Source organism: Micromys minutus, assembly GCF_963924665.1.
Source record: "Micromys minutus genome assembly, chromosome: 22".
Classification (NCBI taxonomy): domain Eukaryota; kingdom Metazoa; phylum Chordata; class Mammalia; order Rodentia; family Muridae; genus Micromys; species Micromys minutus.
This window is the reverse complement of record NC_137957.1, coordinates 36,132,307-36,142,714: the sequence shown is the minus strand read 5'-3', so window position 1 is coordinate 36,142,714 and position 10,408 is coordinate 36,132,307.

The following is a 10,408-nucleotide window of genomic DNA, read 5'->3' as shown; positions in this document are numbered from 1 at the left end:
CGCGCGCACACACACACACACACACACACACACACACACACACACACAAAGCCTGGCAGTGGTGAGGTATGCCTTTGACCTCAGCATTCTGGAGGCAGAGGCAGGTGGATCTCTGTGAGTAGTTCAAGGCCAGCCTGGTCTACAGAGCTAGCTCTAAGAGAGCCAGCACTATACAGAGAAGCCCTGTTGTAATGTCAGTTTTGGAATTGTGGTTTCTTTAAAAAACAGAAATCCCAGGTGTGGGGACACGGAGGTGCCTCACATTACCCACAACTGTTGACTGTGCTTTGCCTCATGACTTTATCAGAGGCAGATAGTTTCTGCAATTGTGCGGTGTTTGGAATCCTGGGAACTTTTCAGAGGGTACAATAAATCCGAAAGTTCGGAGATGCAAGGTTGTTGGTTGTTTGCTGCTGGTTGTTAGTTGTGGTTTGTCATGCACAAAGGAGAAAGAAATGAGATATCTTGACAGCAGTGAAGAGCAAACTTGCCCCAAGGATCTTGACATCCCTAATCACTCTAACGATATCATCTTTCCTTCTGTTCTTTCTCTCCTATCTAGTGTGAGGGACTAGAAAGTATGGGAAAAAATAGAAAAAAAGTGGGAGAAAGAAGAACCCATAAAGTAGCAAAAGACAACTACACCTTATCTCTGGATTAAAAAAATAAAAGAAACAAACAAACTGAAGACATATAGGTTAGAGTGAGCGGCGTCTCCCTGTCAGCCTTTGGACTACCCTGTCTCCCTCCCTGACAGGTTCCCTTACACCTTTTCCCACCTTCCAGTCCCAGAATAGCAAAGTCTCACGGGAAGATCACACTGCAATGATATCACCCTCCGATCGATAAGGGCCCACTCAGACCACCTCAGAACTGAGGCAACAGTCAACTAGAGTACAGTCTGACAAAAACTGCCCTCTATGACGCTTCTACACTTAAACCCAAAAAATCAGGATGGGCTGAGATGCTCACTAGCCATCTTCTCAGCATAGCTAAACGTTGACTAAAATCATTTTTACCAAGATCCCCAGAATCGAACATTTGTCCCAGGTGGTTACTAACATAATATCTTCGTTACTATTTCTATTGCTGTGAAGAAACATCATGACTTAGGCAACTATAAAAGGAGACATTTAATTGGGTGCTTGTATCAACATACGAAGATTTATATACCAATGAAAACCTAAAACCTGTATCAATATACAATAATTCATATCAGTGTAAACAAAATAATCTTATTCAAGAATAGCAATAGCTCTACTTTGAAGAGCTACCCCTTGATTCTATTATTCCTATATGATAAATTATACTTTATTTATATAAATTATTCTTACATCCATATTCAACCACAGACTATCAGGAACACATGTGGAGCTAAATGAATTGAGTTTCTCATTCAACACAGCAAAAGAGAACAGTCAACATGGGCAACCTTGAAGTATCTCAGAAGAATGTGCAGGAAATCTGCTGGAACACTTGGGATTAGGTTGGTTGACAGTGTACAGCATTTAAGGAAGCAGGCTTAGCTCTACATTGAATACAGTCAGAGAGCAGGAAGCAGGCTTAGCTCTACATTGAATACAGTCAGAGAGCAGGGGTATTTTATGAATGAGAATCCTAACAAGCCTTTTCTCCAAGGAGGGCAAACCAAAGCAAGGGTAAAGCTGAAGCCTGTGCTCATGTTTCCTGAGAGGAGGATTATTAGTCATCTTAGGGTTGGTACAGTAATTCTAACTATGCTAGGTAAATCGTGAAGTGAACTTGGGTTGTCTCATTTCATGCAGGTCCCAGAGACGTTGCCCAGATGTTGGGATTCTGTAATGCTGGGTCATCTGGATGTCAAGAGCTCTGTGTGTGTGTGTGTGTGTGTGTGTGTGTGTGTGTGTGTGTGTGTGAGTGTATGAGTCTGTGAGTGTGTAAGTTTGTGATTGTGAGTATATATGCGTGATTGTGTGTGTTTATAACTTGTGTGTGTATGTGACTGTATGTGTGTGAGAGTGTATATGAGTGTGTGAGAGTGTATATGAGTGAGTGTGTAAATATGAGTGAATGTGTGTATGTGATTGTGAGTATAGTGTGTGACTGTGTGGGAGTGTATGAGTGTGAGTCTGTGATTGTTTGTGTGTAAGTGTTTATGAGTGTGTAACTGAGTGCGTGATTGTATATGAGTGTGTGACCCTATCTCATCAGTCATCACTCATGTTCATTCCTGTACAACTTAGTGGTCAGGTCCTGCTCACATTGCTATGTCTCTCTGGAATCCAGCTCCTCTTCATCCTTTCTGCTGTCTTCCTAATCACTATATCACGTAATGGTGGCCCTGGCATTCCATCTTGCTCCTGTTCCAGTCTGTTCTCCTCTATCCACCCTTCTGCAAGAATGAGGTTTCTAAATGCGTCATCCCCTGCTAAAACTCCTCCTCGGTGGTATCGACAGCTGTGTGCTAACATTACATGGCAAAAATAAAAATCAGTGTGGTTAGCAACGCAAACAAATGTTCTCCTTCTTCCCAGCAGGGAATCTAGAAGGGCAGGAAGTATATTTGCATAAAGAATCTGACTTTAGAGCCTCTTTTTGGTATTGATTCCCTCTTAGGATATTATGACTCAGTGAAGATCTGCTGAATGACATGACTGCTTCAGAAAAAAAACTTAATGTGTTATTGGCACCATTAGCACAGTGAAAGCGTCCCGAGCAAGAAAACTGTGCTCAGTTCTGGGTCACACATTTTCAGAGAGATGCTATTAAAAGAATGAATGAATGCATAAGCTCAAAGAGATATAACCAAGAGAGGGGAGATTCAGAGAACATGCCATATGGATGATCAGGGGAAAAAATGAATAAAAAATATAAAGAGATCTGAGAAATGTTTTTAAATATCTAAAGAGCTGTCTTTGGGAGATGGAGTTCATTTATTTTATAGTTTTAGGGGCAGGATCAAGTTTGAGAATGACGAACCATAGAAACACTGCTTTCGACCCAAGGAAACACTTTATAATAAGACTGTCTAATCATGGAGTAAAGGTCACAGACTTGTATTAGAAGGGTTTATATCACCAGAGGGAAAACAGGGTTATGAAGACAGCAGTGCAGACCATTACGGTCTCTGTGGATTTTCTCCTTCCACCTCTATGTGGGTCCTGGGAAACAGTTGGTTTGCTGGGCTTGAGCAGTAAGTGCCTAAACCCACTAAACATTCTCACTGGCCCGACTTTCTCAGTAAGAGCCCCATAGGAGAGGAAATAGGATGAAGAATTAATAAATGGGACTAAATTAAAATGCTTCCACACAGCAAACAAAACAACCAATAGAAAAGACCACAGCCTACAAAATAAGAGAAAAAGAGAAGCGTATTCATCTGATAAGGAGCTAATATCTAGAACATATAAAGAACAGTAAAAGAACAAACAATCCAACCAACTAGTAGGCATATGAACAAAAGAGATACTGATTATTTTTTAACAAGGCCAATAAGCACATAAAAAAATGTTTGGCATTCTTAACCATCAAGAAAATGCAAATCAGAACTACACTGAGCAAGGTCCCCACCTATAATCCCAGACCTTGGGGGTGGAGACCTACACCACGAGAGATCCTGTCTCAAAAACAAACAAACAAACATTCCTACAAACAAGCAAACAGACAAACATTCCTACATTGCAGTTTCATGCAATCCAAGTCAGAATGACTTTCATGAAGAAAACAAGCAATAATCGCTGCAAGCTGGCTGTTCTTGGTTGGTTGCTTCTTTTTGAGACAGGGTTTGTCTGTATAACCCTGGCTTTCCTGGGGCTTGCTCTGTAGACCAGGCTGGCCTCAAACTCAAAGAGATCCACCTGTCTCTCCCTCCCAAATGCTGAAACTAAAGGCATGTGCCAACACTGCCCAGTCTTTTTCTTACAAATATTTATAATCAGGGTTGGAGAAATTGCTTGTTACAAGCACTTGCTGCTCTCCTACAGGATCCAAGTTCAACTCCAGTACGGCTTGCTTTCCGTAACTGTAGCTCCAGGGAGTTTGGTGTTCACTTCTGGTTTCCATGGGAACTGTGTGTGTATGTGTACAAATAAAAAATATACTTGGTGTTAAAGATAAAGATGTCTCCTAGAACATATAGAAGCCATCTTGCATATGAATATTATTTCAGCCTTAATGTTAAGGTAATCACATTAAGCAGGTAAAGTTGAGGAAAGATATAAAATATTTTAATGAGCAGATTAAAGACTGCACATTCTATGGTCAAGAAAACACACAAATCAACAATCTCAAATTCCTCCAGACTCAGGAAATTTGTAGCTACATTTCCATCCTGAATCCCATGGGAGCTCCTTACATTAAAATCCTCTGTGCCAGGGCAGTTTGCTTTTACAAAACTACCTTGGGATGATAAACATTCCAGGCAGGGTCAGGCACTAGGAACCCTACATGACACATAAGTAGACAAGGTCATCTGTCCCAATTGTGAAGGTCACAGTTTAGTAGGAAAAACAGACATACATCAAATAACCACACTTGAAGATGCCCAGGTGCCTGGTGTGGTGACACATGCCTTCAGACTCAGCATTCGGGAAACAAGTAGGTGGCTCACTAGAGTTCAAGGCCAGCCTGGCCTACACAGCAAGTTTCAGGCCTGCTAGAGCTCGTCTTAACAAAAATAACAAAAGAAGATGCCTAACAATGGGGTTGTGAACTGGTTGATGGGTAAGTGCTTACCACACAAGCCTGCTGACCTGAGTTCAATCTCGGGAACTGACTTCTCAAGTGTGTCCTCTGACCCTCACACAACACCAGGGAACATAGGAACACACACACACACACACACACACACACACACACACACTCACTCACACACTCACTCACTCACTCACTCACCAGGAATGGAAGTAGAGGAGATTACCATCAAGCCTGCCTAGTTCAATATCCAGATCCCATATGGTAGAAAGAATTGAATACCCACCCACCCTTCATACATTGAATAAACGTTTACAACAACCACAAACGATGAAAAGCAAGCCTACTGGCCAGTACCAAGTCCTGAGCTGCCTTGTCCCCATGGTGCAGCTTCACTTTCCCACAATCCTGATGTCCACCTCCAACAGATTCCCATTGCTGGACTCCGCTGGTGGCAGATGGGCTTCTGTCTCAGGAAATCAAGAGTCTCAACTGATTCGTCCGTTTCCCGTTGCCGACTGGGACCAGAGCACTCTCAGCCAAGCTGTTAGTTTCTTAGGAAACTAGGGGTTTGTATGACCAAAGGAAGGAGTCACAAATCCCTTAGGACGCCCTTTGTTATGTGAGGAGGCAACTCAGAGGCACAGGACTTGACTAGCATGTGTAAACCTGAGGTCACTCCCCAACAAAATACATAGACACACACACAGAGAAAGACAGACAGACAAAGAGAGAGTGACAGACAGACACACAGAGAGACAGAGAGACACACAAAGAAACACAGACAGACACAGAGACAGACAGACACACAGAGAGACAGACACACACACACAGAGACAGACAAACAGACACACACACACACACACACACACACCATTTGAAATTAAAAACCAAAAAGAAAGAACAAGGGCTGGAGAGATGACTCAGTAGTCAGGAGCACAGGCTACTCTCCCAGGGGACCTAAGTTCAATTCCCAGCACCAAAATGTCAGTTCCCAGCTGTCTGTAACTACAGTCTCAGGAGATACAAGAACACCAGACACCCACATGGTACACAGACACACATGCAAAGAGAGCATCCATACACATAAAAAAATCTTTAAAATATTATATATATATGAAAGTATAAAAAAGCTAACAATGTTATCTTTGAGTAAGTCAATATTTTCTACATAAGCTCAGTTTTTAAAAAATGATAGTGAATCACATCCATGGTTGGAAAATGTCATTAGAAAAAAAAATAGCACAGTTGATATTCAGCAAGTACCACTGATCTTAAGGACCTTTGCATTGGCCAACTAGAAAGCAGGTCTTCTCACATCTAGCAGTTTTATAAATACTTAATTGTAGACTAGTAGAATAACTTCCGGCAGTGACATTCTCAAGGAGGAATATTCCAATTCTCTGCCCATCTGGCACTTCAAAGTCACAGCCACAGGGTAGGCAGTTCAGGCTGAACGCTGTGTCACAGTGCCCTCTGGTGGTTCCATCAAGAATGTGTTCCACAGGTTGAGGCACCAGCCTTGTCAGTAGGAAAACTGACAGCTCTTCATAGAGATGCATTTAAAGGAGCATCCCACACATGGCCACTAAAACCCAGGAGTGGTCTTTCATAGAAGGGTAGTGAGAAAGATAACAGTTTTGTCCCAGCCTTGGGAGAGACAGGGAGATACAGAGGAAGTCAGACTGTGATGGGTTACTATTTATTTAAAAAACTCAAAATCAGCAACACATGAAAGCCAAATTCAGAAACTACAGTAACCTATATTTTCAGTACATTAAAGTGTAATTCTCTAAAGCACTCACACATGACTGTGGGTCTGGCATTCTAGAGTTCAACAACTGGTCGCCTGTGACTTACAGAAACATGTTTAAGCCATTTAATTTTACTTCAAAGCCTTATTCTTTCAATTTCATAGCATATCTTGATCTTTGTAAAATGTTTAATGTGAATCAATATAAAATTTTTATAATAGAAATCGTTTTGTTCTGTATAAATTTGAACAAAACTAATCATGTTTTAAAGTTAACAACAAAGTTGGTATTTCTGACAAGCTTGTATCAGGCTTACTTTCTTTGATACAATAAAAAAAAAAATAGAGATCCTAAATGTTCCCTTTGGATAAGAGGTTCATATTATTATCAATTTTTACTAACATTTAACCTCTTCTGTTCACTATTCTGTTTTTTCAATCTTTCTAAGTTTTATTCTAAAAAGTTATGTGTTAAGATTAAGTTGTTTAGAAAGATGTTTACCATTACAATAAAGCATCCAATCTGACAGACAATTCTGTATGTAATGCCTTATTTCCCTGATGGGCAACTTAAATGTAATCTTTCTTTTTTTTTTTTAAGATTTATTTATTTCATGTATGTGAGTAACACTGTAGCTGTCTTCAGACACACCAGAAGAGGGCATCGGATCTCATTACAGATGGTTGTGAGCCACCTTGTGGTTGCTGGGATTTGAACTCAGGACCTCTGAAAGAGAAGTCAGTGCTCTTAACCACTGAGCCATCCCCCTGGCCCTGATGGGGACTTAAAAAAGAAAAAAAAAAAAAAAAAAAAAAAAAAAATCAAGAAAACCTTTCTGGGTTGAAGGCCAGGACAGCTTCTAACAGAATTGATACCTCTAAGAAGTTGTAAGATCCACTATTTTGTCTATTTATCCTTTCTGTTCCTTTTTTTTTTCTCCTTCTTCATGCCTTTTGATCAACTGTTCTGCTTGCTTTCACTTGAGGACACGATCGCCACCATTCCAGTCTCTCTCGTCAGGGTGGCCATTTCTGCTTTTTCAGATGCTCTTACTAACACCCACTGTCTTATTGACCACCTTGATAGCTAGAGCTAGTGCCGACTTCAGAGTCCTTTTGCCTGCTTTGTCGTCTGGTTTCAACACTTACACGGCTCCAGTACTGCCGTCTCCAATGCATGGGCTGTCCAACCCAGTAGCTTCCATATGGGTCACTCTAATAGAGCTGCAAGCTTACCCCATCCAATGTACAGCAAACAGCAACGTGACTGACTGCATATGGACACTCCGAACTGCACATGCCCGTTTAATATGACAGTGCTGTGAACGATGACTCACATGAATTAGCTCTGATACCATCATAAATACCTTAGCAATAAGCCTTAGTTAGAACGCTGGTATCAGATGTTATGCCCACCACACTGCCATGTCCTCACTAAGTTTATACATTGTTCCAGAAAAAGAAGAGTTCATCAAAAAGCTTGTGGGATGTTGCACCTCTCTACTGCAAGCCAAACTCCATTGTTGGCTAAAATTCCCAATAGCTTCCATGGCATATTCTATGTGGTATAAGTAAGCAGCCTTCTGGAGAAAATACTGTGGTCCTGGAGTCATATCTTTGAAACATGGCTTCTGAACTTTTAATATTTAATATTAACAACTTTAATATTAATAATATAAATAACTTTTAATATTCAGTGTAACACATATCACCCTGGAGGAAGATACTGCAGGTGCAGATCCATGCTGCTCTCCCCAGCTGGAGAGCCAACCACTGGCTACTTACTCTTTATACTGCACTGGCTACTTGGATGTCCAGTTCCATTGCCTTCACTAAACAAACTGGATTAGGAATAGATTTTTAAAAAGAAATTATTTTCACTCAATTTTAACATTAGTCTTTACATTAGTGCGATTTAGATTACTTTACTGACTCTTAGGAAGGGCCTACTGCCAAGTCTGATGACTACCAAGGAGTTATCCTCTGACTGACTCTTGGGGGTCTGGAGAGCTGGCACGGCAGAAGAGTACTTGCTGTTCTTCCAGAGGACCCAGGTTCGATTCCCAGAACCCATGCATGTGGCAGCTCACAACTGTCGGTAACTCTAGTCCCAGAGGATCCAAGCCTTCTGGCCTCTATAGGAACCAGGAATACACATCAAACACAGTCACACATATACACAAAAGACTCACACACATAAAATAAACAATAAAATAATGAATTCTATGGCATCACATAAAAAAATCACAAACACGTATAAATAAATAAATGTTTCTTTCGGAGATTCCTTACCAACTAAACAGAAATCCCAAGGAAGCAGTGCTATCAAAGAACACAGTAATTAATCTGAGAACGCTCCCATAACGCCAACTTGCTGAAGAATTCTAATCACAGGTTTGCAGCTGTTTGCACAAGACTCTAAAGCAATTTTGGGTGGTTTTGTTTTGTTGGGTTTTGTTTTGTTTTGAAGACAGGGCTCAGGAAAGATTGCACAATGGGGGATGAGCCAAAAGACAGAGACGAGAGCTGTAAAATGCCTTTGGACTTTACGTACAAATTTCGCTCCTGATTCAGAGCAGGTACGATTGATTGTCTGCACAAGATCAAGTCAGTCAAAACTGCCAGCATGGGGGCAGACGGAGAGATGGCTCAGTGGTTAAGAGCACTGGCTGCTCTTCCAAAAGATTCACACTCAATTCCTAGCATGCAGTAACAATTTTGGAATATTGGTTTTAAAACAATATTAGAACAAAGTGTTTCTGTTTTAATCCCAGGTGTGGGATGTGGAGCTGCTGCACTGTCCACGGCAGCTGACTATGCTTTGCCTTGTGCTCTAGCAGGGGTGTGATTCTGCAAAGTTTCTGTCTGTGTGGTGTCTGGAATTACAGAGACGTTTTAGAGTGTGTACACGCGCTAGTGTCCTGAGGCAGGGTGAGTTGTTGGTTAGTTATTAGTAGTCATGCACAAAGAACAAGAAGAAATTAGATATCCTGACAGATAAGAACTGGCCCCCAAAGAACTGGACACTCCTATCAGCAGGACTTGCTTGGTCTGATAACATCATCTGTCCCCTTTCCAGCCTGACTTTATCCAGGGATCTTTTTTCTTTCTTCTCTGCCCGTTTTTCTCTATCTAGTGCTAGGGCATTGTAAGGGTGGAAGAAAGAACAACCCACAAAGTAGCCAAACTATTTTTGTAGACAGCTATACCAGCACCTATATGGTAACTTACAACTATATATAACACTTTATGGCAACCTGACACCATCCTCTGGCCTCCTAGAGTACCAGGCATATATGTGGTGCAGACATGCATAAGCCAATACACACGCACATGCATGAACAAGGGAGGAACTCATGAGCCACCCCTAACTGAGAAACTATTGGCAGCTGATGGCTGGTGGAGGAGTCATTAGTCATTAGTGGTGTAGCCACTAGCAAGTTTCCTGTGCTCCAGTAAATAACCCCTCCCACACTCATGTAAGCAACCCTATTAAACCCAGCAGGCTACATAAGACCTGAAAGGAGGAAGAAGAATTGGGAAGAGATTGAGAGAATTGAGATTGAGAGTGAGAAGGGATAAGTGGGGTGAAAATGACGTGTGTGTGTGTGTGTGTGTGTGTGTGTGTATGTATGTGTGTGTATAACAAAACTTAAGAGAAATATGTACATTTAAACTATGCTAACAGGCTGGAGAGATGGCTCAGAGCACTGACTGCTCTTCCAAAGGTCCTGAGTTCAATAATAAGCTCACAACCATCTGTAATGAGATCCAATGTCTTCTTCTGGTGTGCTTGAAGACAGCTACAGTGTGCTCATATATATAAAATAAATAATTATTTTAAAAGATGAAAAATAAAACTACGCTAACATATTAACAATGGTTCACTGATCATGAATAGTTAATCGTCCTGGGTTTAGGACAATAAATGACAGGGCTGTGCAGGTGGCTCATTCCTGCGACACTAGCACTTCTGCTAAGGTA